Source organism: Agrilus planipennis, unplaced genomic scaffold (assembly GCF_000699045.2).
Source record: "Agrilus planipennis isolate EAB-ADULT unplaced genomic scaffold, Apla_2.0 scaffold30, whole genome shotgun sequence".
NCBI classification, from domain to species: Eukaryota; Metazoa; Arthropoda; class Insecta; order Coleoptera; family Buprestidae; genus Agrilus; species Agrilus planipennis.
The window spans coordinates 571,259-576,835 of NW_020438923.1; the positions used below are offsets into that span (position 1 = coordinate 571,259).

At 34.8% G+C, this 5,577-nt stretch overlaps 1 protein-coding gene across 5 annotated transcripts in view; it reads left to right on the plus strand.

The window, feature by feature from the left end:
• LOC108732322 (ATP-citrate synthase) overlaps window positions 1–5,577 on the plus strand; it is a 41,682-nt gene that overhangs the window by 3,224 nt on the left and 32,881 nt on the right. Inside the window, exon 1 of one of the 5 annotated variants that reach the window (XM_018463048.2) lies at window positions 4,222–4,492. The exons of 3 other annotated variants lie outside the window; for them this stretch is intronic. The gene's annotated coding sequence lies outside the window, so the exon portion shown is untranslated. Of the gene's footprint in view, window positions 1–4,221; window positions 4,493–5,577 lie in introns of those variants that run through there. One more of the 5 variants, XM_018463050.2, reaches the window with a different exon arrangement.

The window sequence follows — 5,577 nt, forward strand, 5'->3', positions numbered from 1 at the left end:
TCAATCCGATCTCACGTGTTGTTAATCGCCGGTTCACATCAACTAATGCCTTTATCGCGTCTTTATCAGCTTCAACCGGCCTTCCCGAACGTGGTGCATCTTCGACATCAAAATTGTCGGATCGAAATTTAGCGAACCAGTTCTGGCACTGGCGTACTGTCAACACACCTTCTCCATACACATCAGTCAATTTCAACCAAAAACTACTGCGTACAATTAATTGGAATTTTTCACATACAAGCCTTGCTATATGAGCTCTCAAAGCATACAAAAATTATACGGCCTAAATGTGAAGTTGGGTGCAAAAGAATACAATTAAATCCTCTGTCGGGGAAAAACGAAATGACTTTCCGAACAACCCGATAGATACAGTTGATCCTACGTCTTGTTTTTGATAAAAACCTCGTGAGCTCAGGCAACCAAATCTCTTCGTAACCCTAAGTTCCAAGTTTTTCTATGGTTTCCATGGAATGTATGGATCATATAATATAAGTAGGTAGATACAGTTGATCCTACGTCTTGTCTTTAAAAAAACTTCGTGAGCTCAGGCAAGCAAATCTCTTCGTAACCCTAAGGAAGTTGAAGAGGGTTTTCTATCCAGAGGAGTCTCATGATTTACAGTATCGAAATCATTACTCTAGAGGAATTACCTCGCCTACGAAATTCGTGTGAAGTAATGAATTAGGGTTTGTAGATCTGCCGTGAACAAAACCATAAATTATATCTGCAATTACAATAATTAGTAATAGTGCGTAAAAAACATTTCTTTCTGTAATTACTTAATTACCTCATTAAGTTGTATACAAATTTACTTTGTTATATTTATACATCAATATTACATAGATAAGTACAAGTTAATTCCTCTAAACTCTAAACCGTTCATTATTTACTTTGTACTTCAATATTGCCATTAGGTGTCAACAAGTGAATACTAAAATTTCTAGTGTTTTTTTAAGGCGTTTTGTCTGCTTCAAAGTGACGCTGATGAGTTGTTATGATTGAAAGTATTTTAAATTAAATTTTTCTACTAATTTTATTTTAGGATTAGAGAGTACGAATGGTTGACGCATTGTTAGTTTTATATTAGACAGAATTTCGTTACAGTATTTTTATCCTACTTAACAATTTATCACGTCTAATTTGAATGAATTAATTACATAGTTGGGAATCTTATTTTTGTGTTGTTAATGATAGGAGGCACTTTCAGGGTCATGGTAGTCTTATCTCCTTTTTGTGACTGTAACAAGCTGTTGCCATAGCTTTTTCTTTTTCATTAATTATTACTGTGCAGTACAGCAATTTCGTGTAACAATCATTGTCCATTTTACGATAGTATTGTATGAACGAAAACGCTTAATGAAAGAGAAAACTCCTCAGAACGCGTTGTGATCACTGAAAACATCCACATCACGAAAACGCTTATTGAGCGAGAAAACCAGTTACACTTGAAAAACATACACTTCACAAGAATAGTAATTGGGCGAGAGAATAGCTCAGAATGCGTTATGATCATTTAAAAACATCCACGTCACGAAAACGCTCATTGAGCGAGAAAACTACTGAGAGCGCGTAGTCATAATTGAAAAACATCCACATCACAAAAACGCTTATTGAGCGAGAAAACTGCAGGGAATACGCCGTAATCAGGGAATCGCTCATTGAGCGAGAAAAGCAGTTATCACTATAAAACACCCACTTGACGAGAATGCTCAATGGGCGAGAAAACAGCTCAGAACGCGTTGTGATCATTTACAAACATCCACGTCACGAAAACACTCATTGAGCGAGGAAACTATTCGCAGCGCGTAGTCATTACTGAAAAACAGTCACTTCACGAGAATGTTCATTGGGCGAGAGAACAGCTCAGAATGCGTTATGATCATTTAAAAACATCCATGTCACGAAAACGCTAATTGAGCGAGGAAACTACTAAAAGAGCGTAGTCATCTTTGAAAAACATCACTTCACGAGAGTGCTCATTGGGCGAGAAAACATCTCAGGACGCGTTGTAATCATTGAAAAACATCTACATCACGAAATTCATATTATGGTCCTTATAAAGATGCTCGTGGCACGTTGTAGCAAACAAAAAAAAACATAATACGGCGTACCTACAGTGATTTGTGATGAATTTGTTCATTTGCCTTAAAGTAATAAAGTTATTAAAATGTCCTTATTGCTCTTTACGCTGTTAAAATTGAAAACCACTGTGCATATTTATTATTATAAAATGTAAAATGTCAACGTAGGACATCAAAAACTGAAGAACTGTACCAGTTTTAAATACTTTGATGTCACAATATCGAACATAAGGAAAAGCAATGAAGATATAAAAAATAAGATTGGACAAGACGACGAACAATACGACAGTTCAACCCCAATCTTTAGAATAAAAAAATTACGAATGAGACGAAGACAACAATTTACAGGAGCATCGTTGAGAGCATCCCCACACATGGGTCTGAGATATGGAAACTGGCCGAAAGTAGCAAACAGAAATTGTTTTCCCTAGAAATGGACTAGTCGAAGAAGTTGGTGAATCTCAGAGCTGATCATCATCATCATCATAAGGTCATCAGTCCTAAGACTGGTTGGACAGGTACCTCCACTCTTTCCTATCCTGAGCTAAACTTCGCATTTCCCTAAAACTAGAACAGTCCACATCCTTAACTATTTGCGAATAGTAATCTAATCTAGGTCTACTTCTACCCCTCCTAACTCCTATTTCTGCCTCTAATATGTCTCTGACTAGACCTTCATGCGTAAGAAGGTGTCCTACCAACCTATCTCGCCTATTTTTTATTGATTTCCATAGAGTCCTCTGTTCTCCTGTGCTTTCCAATACCTCTTCATTTCTAACCTTTTCTACCCACGATATCCTCATCATCCGCCTATAACACCACATTTCGAACGCTTCTAACCTTTTCTTTTCCGCCGCTCCTACTGTCCATGTTTCGCACCCGTACAATGTCGTGCTCCAAACATACACCTTTAAACCAGATGCACTTAAGAAATTACAGAATTAGAGAAATAATAAAAGTCGAATGAAACATCCTAGAAACAATAGAACGGAAACAACTGTCATGGTACGGTCACTTACAAGGAATGAACAAAGTCAGGTGGCCAATAAATAAATTCTAGTAATTCCTTCGGGAAGAAGAAAATGTGACAGACCCCCAAGAAGATGGAGACATGATTTTTGATGAAGTCGTGAGACCTAGGGGGCTAGAGGATGCCGATAGGTAAGATCGTCAGTGCTGGGAATTGAAAAGCGAGAAACAGCGAAGGCTGTGATACAGAATCAAAACGTTTTGGGTAAAATATTGAAATTATCTGTTTAGCTAAGTAGGTATTATGATCAACTACGACTCAGAACGCGTCATGGGTTTTCTTCTTTGTAATTTGTAATGTGTACATATTAAATCCTTTTTTTTTTTTTATTCTGTTTCAAACTACTGAAAATTTGCGTTATTTCAAATAACGCACCGTCTTCTTAAATTGTTTATCTTATTTTGCATTACAGAACCACACAAGTAGGTATCTGAAATATTTGTCATCAGAAGAATTAGCATACTGAATATGATGATGGATTACATGTATGATGCAGTAATTTTTATTAAATTAAATAAAGAAAATATGTCTTTGAAACTACACTGATGAATTCCTCAGTTCTTATTCTGGGTATAACAATTATTCCCTTTGATAGATTTTACAGACAGTAGCATTAAGTATGAAATTTCAAATTGTTAAACGTTAAAATTAACTTTTTTCCAAATTAAATTAAATAATGAGGTAGTCACCTTGAAATTGTTAATTTGTTAAATCATTAGTTATACATTAATGTGAGTAAATAAATTTTATTGTTTTTTTTTAAAGTATTTTTTTTATATAATGGGTTAGCATCTGTAATCTTCCACAAATCTTAACAAACCGTTGTTTTTGTGTATAAAACGAATACGTGAAATATACATTTTTTATTTTTTGCGTTTAGTCTAAAACAGTTTTTACACTTGGCAACGCTGAGTAAGGGCTGCTGTATCAGCCGATCGAGCGACAGGTATCGTATGATTTGCTGTTTGCGCAATTGGTCGCTGCGTGAAACCGAGACGGTAATCTCCCGAGTTCATTATTGCCGTTTGCCTGCCGATATACGATTAAAATGTTGCAAGGTCGTGAAGGACGTTTGGTTTATTCAAATGCGATAACTTTTGCTTGATGACTTTTATTCGTTCCCTAACTGTTTGAAAGGAGAACGTGAATGTTAGATCGTAAACTTCCAGCGTTTACTTGCCTTGCTAGAGGTCAGTTTAAAAAGTGACCAATATTTTATCGCGCCAGTTAGCGATTTAAGAACGACTTGTACGCACGGTTCAGTTTTGGTGTCGTGCGTTAACCGGAACGGTAGTGTATTGTTTGCTGTTGTGAGCGTTGCCAATTCTCCAATTTGTAATCGCCTTTAAAGGATTTTTTATTGGGATTTTCACGAACGTATGTATGTATTTGAAGTTTTTTAATTCTAGTACATACGTTTTCTACAAAGAAAATCATGATTTTGTTAGTATTATGATGCATTATTTTTAATTGGCTATTGATACCTACTTACGTATATTTTTTTATATTTGTATTCAAAAAATTGGTACCTGTACCCCATATTTTATTTTTTTTGTAAGGTAGAATAAAACCGGTTGCGTGTGTACCGTACCTATTGTGTAAATTCTACAATTCGTTATTTTCGTTGAAACAACTTTTTAGTGTTGACTTTTTATTGATTACGATTATAATTAAATTGGGTAATTATTTATATGTTAAACCTTGAAATTCGTACTTTGCCCCTATACAGAGTATTGGTATAATATTGACTAAAATATCGAAATTTAATTACCATAAGCAGGTATACGTATATCTAGTACCTATCTATCGACTTGCACAATACAATAGGTCTATTAGAAAGTTAGATGTACACAGGTATGTTTATAATTAAAAAAGGGAAAGCGGATGTAGATATAAATGATGTAGGTATTTGATTTCTCCAAACTTAATTGTTTTTTGAATGAACGTGCTCTGTTTGAATTTATCAGCAAGGTACAGTTATACTTGCATTTGGTATAGTTTTAATTAATTTATGTAGAGGTATGTAGGTATCTACGTCGTATACGTATCTACTATCTGAAGGGGCCGTTTATGAAATACGTTCGCAAATAAGAAGGAGGGAAGGTGGAGATATGACAAGGGTGGTCTAAGGAAATGTGACGATCACAGTTAATCAATTTTGTTTAATTTCTTTTTTGTTAGCTTGGCAGTTCTTAAGGATGTTTGGGAGGTACAATCAGAGACAAGAGTAGGTAGATAAAATTAGAAATTCGTGATTAATTAGGTTTTGCAGCATATCATGAGGTAAATAAATACTATCTATACTAAAAAAAAGTATACGGTTTGAGAGAAAATTTGGAATTTGACCAAAAACTTTGAATAAAATAAGAAATAACGAATAATATGGAAAATTTTTAACTGACTTTTGGCAGTGAATATGCCTTGATTTCAACTTCGAAACAAAAAAATATTTAGTTTCAATCTCTA